This window comes from Cuculus canorus, chromosome 3 (genome assembly GCF_017976375.1).
Source record: "Cuculus canorus isolate bCucCan1 chromosome 3, bCucCan1.pri, whole genome shotgun sequence".
In the NCBI taxonomy this organism is placed as follows: domain Eukaryota; kingdom Metazoa; phylum Chordata; class Aves; order Cuculiformes; family Cuculidae; genus Cuculus; species Cuculus canorus.
The window spans coordinates 113,754,309-113,763,414 of record NC_071403.1 but is presented as its reverse complement, the minus strand read 5'-3'; positions in this window follow the sequence as shown (position 1 = coordinate 113,763,414).

Below are 9,106 nucleotides of genomic sequence, written 5' to 3'. Positions count from 1 at the left end.
TTTACTTGGTAGAAAGTAGGGCTACATGCTGGAATCGGGCATAGGAGTGCATTTTACCTTAAGGGGTGGCTGCAGTGCAGGCGTACATCTGAGGTAGTCATTATAGATTGCCTTTCTAGTCAATGGAGAACAGTTGCTGCAATCTTTTTTACTTTCTTTAGAAATTTGTTTTAAGGTGAGAAGAATAATGCCTAATGAATAATACTCGTTATATAATTTAATCTTACCTCCTGCAATATAAGTACCTCCAACTGCTCTCCATTGGTTGTGGTTACTTCTGTTTAACTAAAGCATCACTTCCATAATGTCCTTTTTTTTTCAGACTAATTTGGACAAGCAACCCGATACTTGTAGTGGTATTTTTTTTTCGCCATTCCTTCCCACCCATATCTTATGTTAACCTTCAAAAATAGTTAATGAAGCATATGAATAGCAGTTGAAACTGCTTCTCATAGAATATTGTCATGTTTGAAACTAAGTGCTGAGTGTTGGTCAGCAACTGCTATAAAAAAATGAAAGGTATATTTGGCATGCAGCTCTGAAATGCTGAAATGGTGATTAGTCTTTTGACAAATAGATGAGTCTAGCTTGGCCAGCTGTCAGGATGGTTGTATACACATTTTGCTGTATTATTCTGATTGCATTACTTTGGGATTTGAACTGAACTCAGGGCAATTACATAGAAACGTGTCACTGATGAACAAGATTATAAAAATGTGTGCTCTGTTTCTGCACCTCCTTCTGAGATGCAGTGGCATTTCTGCTTGGTCTGTGAATTGTGCCATTGCAGTCATTTGCTTGTTAGTTGTAATGTGAATACACAAATTTTCAAAATATTTACAAAAATATACGTTTTGACCTCTTTGGAACTGGGATATTATATACAGAGAGTAACTATGTGTTAAGACTATGTTATTTGTGCAGGCTTGTTCTCATGATATTATTGAGAGTTCCCATATACACATAAATGCTGGCATTTCTTTCTAGGAGCTGGCTTGGGAATCTGAGTTAAAAATAAAGGTGGATAATGAAACGTGACGTGTGTGTACATTCCTTGAGCCATTATGCTGATAGACCTGTATCTGGCATTTTGGAGAAAATTCGAAAAGATAATGAGTAAGCCTTTGTGTGTATCCTATGTCTCAGAGAAGAAAAGAGGCTCTTCTGAGACTTGCATGTCGTTAGCTGTGAATATTGGAAAAACCCCCTCCACTTGTCCTTCCTTGTGAGAAGTGAGACTTGAAAGAACTTTCACTTCTTTTACTGGTTTGAAAACATATTTGACCTCTAAGAAAGGAAGCCAGGGAGAGCGCTGAATAAGTTGATTTACCATCTCTTGAAATACCTCCTTTACTGGTCCTGTGCCAGAATCTGAAGTGCTGTAGTGACAGCAGCCAAAAGGGAGTGGGGATTTGGATGGAGATAAAGGGAAAGATTAAAAAAAGAAGTCTAAACCTATATTTAATCCAATGGTCTCGTTATCTGAAGCTGGCCACTTCCAGGAGCTCTGCAAACTTTTCCTTTAGTGAATGAATTGAGCCCTGTGTTATAATAACAAATCCTTCTTCTGGGAAGTACTCATGTTATGTTACATTAATGCTGTGGTGAAAAAGTACAAACTGAATTAGATATAAAAGATACGTTTTTTTCTGTGATGCATGTGTCTTATGGAGGTAAAAATGACCTAAAAAAGTGGAAGCTATGTGTGTGAGTTGTTAAAAAGCAGGTTTTGGAGTGGTATCCCAGGAATAGCTGCTGCTGAGTACACGGGATTGTGGGGGGTGCAGTGCAATTATCAGTGAAAGGGGGATTTATTAATGTTTCCGATGGATTTACTACAAAACATTGCTACTTGAACATAGATTCTGAGATCTTAATTCACATTAGTGTAGCTGACTTTTAGCTGGTTGATTTCAGTAAACTTCTACTGATTTAAAACAGCTGAGATTCTTTTCCACAATAATCACAGTACTATGCACTTGAAGTATGCTCCTATACTATATGCTCCCTGACGTAGAGGGCTCCGGAGTCCTAAGAAAAGTGGTTTCAGGTCTCTTTGGAAACAGGGGTTTGCCATAAGTATTCAGCAGTGTACATCTTAATTTGAGAATGCCTGGTAGTTAGGCATCGCAGAACTGAGTTTAGCAGTACCTAGGTCACTCTTGATGCCACGCGTTGCCTTTGGCACTGAGTGAGCTGTGTGCTTCCTATAATTCTACTTAAATTTCAAATCCTCCTTTTTTCTTACTCGATAGAAATGGCTGCTCTGTGGTTAAAGGAGCATAAGGTAAAGATGTAAGGCTGTATTATATATTCACTTTTCCCAGACGTGACTTTTTTTTATTCTGCCATTGGAGCCCCGTGTAGAGTTCCTGGTGAGTGCATCCTCATTCTAGATTTTCTGAAGTCCCATTAAAGCCACAGCTGAACCAAGTTGACAAAGATGGACAGAGACGTGTAAGCAGTGTCAGCAATGGTTTTGAGCAATCCATAAGAGGGTGCATAATGACAGTTTTGGAGAGAAAGGTGGCACCCATAACATCAAAGTAGTCATAGCAGGAGAAGGCAACCGTTTCTTAATCAAACTGGGAAGGGAGGCATGGCAAAAGTGAAGGCTTTGGAATGGTGTGAGGACTTGAGATTTTAAGTAAGGCTAAAGGCAGAGAGGCTTGGCATAAGAAGCTTTTGAGCCACTGACTTGCTTTAATTAGGAGCAATGGATTAAAGTTAAGCATGCTGATGGAAAATAATTCCCTTACTGAGCCCTTAGTGAGTCCTTTCCTTTTATTGTTATTTAAATCTACTGGTGTATGGGGTTGTCATCAGGAAGAATGTTTGTTGCCTCTTGTTTTTTCAGGTCAGCGAAGATGTTCATGAAATATGTAGTCACATAGTAATTATGTCACCAGATATACTGCCACAAAACTCTCCTCAGTGAAGAGGAATTTTCGTTACACCTGATGATAACATTTTTCAAAATAAAATATGTCAAAGCTTGGAAGTTTATCTTGGCAGAACATCGTTCCATTAAAACAAGATTGAATGTATCCTGTCCAAATCTCTTGCTTCTTGTAATGATGCCTAAGGCTACAGTCCTCCAGATGTTGATACTACCAGCATTTACAATTTGAATGAAAAAACCTCTTGTTACCACAGACGTTTTACAGTAGAAATTTTAGCTTTTTTTTCAGAACAGTTTGTCTGAGGTAATGTAAAAAAAATGTGTCGGAAAAAAAGTAAATCCCCCCCTACTCCTCCTTCAGAATAATTTGCCCTTAGCAACACAAATAAGAAAGGATGGGGCAGCAGCTCTTTCATGCCCCTGGCTTCCGAATCCAGGTTAAGATTGCACTATTTGTCCCTAAATAACTCAAAATTGCCTTGGTCTCAGGAAGGAAACAGAAGGTGCTGCAGTAGAAATAGTAGTGAAAGGGCAAGCAAAACTTTTCCTTGCACTAACACTGGCCAGACGTCATCAGCATTAAACTTAATGAGCCTTATTTACACTGAGTCAGCTCGCACTGCTTTAGCCTTAAAGGGGCCTTAAAACAAGTGAGAATGGGAATCATTTCCTCTAAGTTTTGGTAATTAACACAACTACTCCCACGGGGGATCAAGAGGTGGTGGTAAGACAACTCCATTTTCTTAGTTTTGTGGGATACCAAAGGCAGCCTGCAGCCTTCTTGCTGAAGTCGTGCGGTTTTACAAGACTTCATGAACAAAAGGCAGGACGGAGTGATCAAAGGGTGACAAAGCAATGAGATAACAGGACACTGAGAAGAGAATTATATCTTTATTGGTGTATGTTATTAGGAAAGCCATATTAGGTTCAGCAAGAATGAGAAAGCTTTAGTTAGAATTAGATTAGATTATTTATTTATGAAATACTCTATCACCACACGCAGATCTACATTAAGATTGGTTTATCCTGCTCTGGCTCAGGGGTTTGGTTCTCACATGCTTACATGATTTACTGGGTCGGTACCTGAGGCTTGAATCTGGTAAAGAAATTCATGATGCAGCTGCATAGACTAATTTTCCAGTCTGTTGCTACTATTTCTGCCCTGTAGACTCTAAATTTGAGCTTACAATTGAGTGTCAGCCTGAAGAAGAAGGGCATGGAGGACTGCGGATGCTTTCAGGATCAGATGTTCAGCTCACCATCCTCCCGCAAACAGATTTGGGGCATGAAATGGTTGGACCATTAGTAACAGTTCCAGGGAAAGTGATGGAAACACTCCCCAAGCACAACGTGTGTACTTGAAATTTGTCGTGTGTCTGTAGTTTTGCAGGAGTGAGAAATATATGAGAAGAAACAAAGGTGAGAAGTAACGTACTGAGTCTCCCATACATGTAACTTATAAGGGTAAATGATTTTCTCAGCTGCTGTTTTCCTACATGGCACCTTTGCATGGGGACACCCTATTAGGAAAGCTACTGGGATTGTGGTGTGTTTGGGGTTGATTTACATGTTGTACTTAGTCAAAATGAGAGAGATCAATCTTCTAAAAATCACTTTGGATCATGATTTTATGTAGTGGCAGTAATATCATCAGAGATAGTATATTCAGCAAATACACACACATATGCTTCATAAGTCATGTACTCTTTGTTTTGTGCTTGCACTTCAAATAATTTCTGTTCAACCATGATATCCTGTGGCATGGATGGATGCTTGTTAGTAGAATAAGTAACATAATTCCTGAGTTAGAAAGGTCGTAGATAGGGCAATGGGACTGGGGACCCAAAGCTGGAAAATGTATTAACATAGTTTAATCAGTCATACTAAATTCCACTGTGGCATATTTCCTCAACAAATTAGTTAAAAGGATTCTGGGTTCTGTCACTGGAAAAGAAAACACTTAATCTTTTATTCTAAAAAGAATATTTTTTCCTTTAATTATTGTGTCTGAAAGTTTTGGGTTTGTTTTTTTTTTTTTTTTTTTTGCATGAGTGTTCATTATAGTTTATGCTGTAATGCTTGAGACCTTATATTAAGATATCTAGCTTCTCCTGTAAATTTTGCCAGGACTTTGTTGTGCAGCCTTGATCAAATTAGCTGCTCCTTCTGTCTCTTACTTTCACTGTATTCAGGTAATAAACTCTCCTGTGCTGTCCTTAACTTTAGTGTGTCTGTAAAATGCATACCACAATGTGATGTTGCTATTAGATATAATTTCTAAGGATTACTGCAATTCAAAGAGCTAATTTGATGTTCGAATAAACTACATTATCAAGCAACTTTTCTGGTGAAGAATCATTTCTTCAATATTGAAAGTATGTGCAAGCAAACCATTGGCAAGCTAGCACAGTTTTTGGCAGGACGGTCTGTTTAGGTCAGCAATCATAGTCAAGGACCGTGATTCAGATTCTGTTTGTTCCCAAACACAGGAGTGCAAATGTGGAAGTATATCAGTGAGATTCATCTGAATAGTAACTGCGGTTGTTTCATTTCCTACATGACCATGCAGGATTTGTGAGTTATACAACATTATCTACCCTTTGATTAGCTGGAAACCAATTTAGACCTGCCTTAGTGCAGCCATTCTTATGCATCCTATGCAATTCGAACCCTGCCCCCTCCTTCCCTACAGAAGAGGAGTAAGGAAAGCACTTCAGGAGGTGAATACCCTTGCTGTGTGGTGATTCTGTAATAATTAACAACAGCATTCCTGTTGAGTTTCACTCTTGGCGTATTCAAATTGAAGTTCCTTGTCCATTAAAGTGCTTACTCGTTTTCACAAGTGCCTTGGCTTTACAGCGTATAAGCTTCGTGATGGTGAATCCCACCCTGAAACACAACTGTAGTATGATTCGCTGTGTTGAAGAACCAATGCATGATTTATTTTTTTTTTAAGTAGAAATGACTAATGGAGTTTTAAAAGGTACAGAAGTAATTCATGAAGTTCAGTAATTAGTGATATGGTAAAAATAGGATTCTTCTAAATTACTTAAAAAGTTGGCCTATTTCCATCTACACCATTTAAATACATATTAATTTAAAGCCAGGTGCTTCTTGCCTTTTGCATTTCAGCATTACTCTGTTAGTTTTTCTTTCTTCCTCCTGAGAGTTAAATGTGTGTCCTGTCAGCTTATCAGCCCTGACTTTTTGTATGTGACACTGCTAACTCTGATCTCCTAACCCATCAATCTAATGGGAACCATAGTCTTCAGAAGTGTTTTAGAGAGGCTCTTTCATGAATAGCACACAGTATTTCTATACTAAGGTTATAGTATGCCATAAAATAATGTTTATGTTCCTTTAGGCTTAATACCATACCATTTGCAAGCACAAGTGCTGGAGCAATTTAGAAAGAGATGTTAACTTTATACCCTACCAGGGAAGCAGTTTTATTACTGTGTATGCAAAGCAACAGGAAAGCAAAGCTTTGCTTTTATATTTTATTTGCTTTCATTATCATGTTTCAGGGCCTTTTCTTGTATCAGTATTTGCAGACATATAGAAGACTTTCTTTATGAGCATAGTAAAAAGAAATTAGGAAATTAATAATGTGGCCTCTGAATCTCTAGAAAAAGCACTTTAGAAAACGAAGAATTGTTTCAGCAGTGTATGTCCCAACAATGAGGCTTACAGATACCAGAAGTGGAGGAATAACATTGTGCTTTGGCATTGGACTATAAAAGTGGAATGGAGATTAAAGCAGTTATCTTAACTGCCATGTAGAGGAATATCACTCTGGTAATGCCAGATATCTAAATATGAATCAGGTCTTAACATAGCCCTGAGATAACCTAAAATCATTAAAATATACATCAGAGTTTTGGTTTTATTTTTATTTGCCCACTGATTTTATTCTTTGAGGTATGCTTTCTGAATTTTCTGTCATAAATATGAGATTGAAAAACTGATGCAGAGATTTTTCAAATTTCACAAGTTGTCAGAAGCATGAATTTTAAGCAGATTACAAAGTATCATGGCTTTCCATAGCCCTGTGAGAGTTCATAATACTGTGATAATTGCTGTTCTGGGATGCAATTTTTACCGTTTCTGAAATGCCTTTTAACTGGGTTTGGAAACTGAAATTCTGCACTGAGAAAATTCATATATAGTGAAATGACCTGTTTTGGTAAGATTTAAGGATTTTTTTTTCTTTTTATTTTTCTCTTTCTTTTTCTTGTTCATATTTATACTGTAGAAGACAGCTCAAAAAGTGCTATATAAGAAGACTGAGAAATTACTTGCTAAAGGAGCCTGACCATGTTCAGTCCATCTTCCATGGAAATTCTAGCAAAACGGAGTTTCCTCTAGAAATAAGTGTTGTCCTTGTTGTGAGAATTCACTATATGAGAGTGTGTTTGCTAATCGCATTCTTAGTCCAAAATATTTAATATATCCAGGAAATTGTATTCCTTGAATATCGATTGCCTTAGGTTAAAAAGAGAGACCATCATTTCACGCTGTGTTCTCTAAGAATCAGAAGAGTGTGCTGTAGGAACCAGTCTGGAGAGTTATGTAGATCCCTTATTCATTGCAAATGAGCTATGAAAGTGGAATCTAAATGTAAGCAGCTAATGATGATACAAATGTGACACAAGAAATGCCATATCACAATTGCTGCTTCTGAACATTTAAGTATCATGAGTCAGATTTAGATTTCTTCAATTAGTCTGTAAAATGTTAATAGATATGTGAGCTCGCTGGTCTTGCTTCTGAAAACATATATGTTCTTCTCTCACTGGAGTTCATTGAGTGCTGTTGCCTTTTTTGGTATCATTAGGACTTGGTCAGAGCTTCCAAACCTTAAGAAATTGGAAAGGATGCACAGGTAAATTTGTAGTTGTTCAGAATGAATTTAGATGCCCATGCTCATACTTCTGATTAGAGAAAAAACCAAAAAAGGCAAAAAAATCCCTATAAGGTGCCTGGGGTTTGTGATGGGTGGGTTAGTGAAGTGACTGGGATAGCTTATAGTCATCTGAATAAAGATTATCCTTTCTAATCTGAGTTGATAGCAAGCATTACTCGTGCTGCAGATTTAATTGTTTAATTGGCCATGTGTATTATCATTAAACCTCCTCTAAATTAGCTACAAACTTTTGAAGCATTGCCCACCTAACTGATATGCTTTTTATCGTTATACCTCATCTTCTTGTGGTTCAATTTCAGTCTGCTGTTCTTTACATAGCAACAGATTTTATCTCAATGCTGTGCGACATTGATAATAATGAGCTAGTCAAATGTTATAGAGGAAAAGTTACAGCTGCTTTTTATCCACTTGTTGCTGACATTGAATTTGTTCAGTTGATGGTGCGTGTAAAATACTGGAACAAAGAGAAAGATGTGATTCTAGCAATGAGAGATATTTCCCTCCCACTGGCATTGGGCATGTCATTCCGGAGAAGATGAGGAAACTCTTACATGTGGTGTTGGTATCATACTATTTCTTCTTAATACAGCAAGAAGATTTTATGGTTGGAAAAGTTAAGCTAGAAGGAGATCCAAAATGAGAACTGAGTATCTGCGTCCTGTGCGTTTGTAATAGACCGTTTCCAGCACCGCTAATGAATGTTCTGTTCTGGATCTTGGTATGGATCCAGGAAACGCCAGGTTTACTTTCTTAGGTACACTGAGATGAGCGTTGGTGGGTTTTGGCTTCTTAATGAGCTGCTTCAGGAGAGAGAGGTTTGATATGCATTTTGATTGGTTTGAAATCATTAAAGATTGCAAAGATTCAGCCTTCTTTATTGCCAGTCAAACTAGTTCAGGCTTGAAAGATAAGAGTTTCTCTGTTTGAAAGCCATATTTGTAATTTCTGTATAAAAGGCCTTCTGTTCATAATTCTTTCATGAATCGGTGAAAACCATGAATAAACACAGAAAATGTTTTAGGCTGATGATATCTAAGTTTAATTTGCACAAGCAAATTACCTCACCATGAATTGTAAACTGAAGAGGGGTGATATAGAATTATCTTTGGAGTTCCTCAGTTGGTCCAAAATCCATTATTCTGCTTGCATTCACGTCTTTTATTTGTAGTAACTGCAGTTCTTTCAAGCGATAAACTACATCAGTGTCAGTGTTGAATGAAAATCAAGGATTTGGTCTCACATTATGCACAAAAATCCATATTAAAGGAACATTAAAC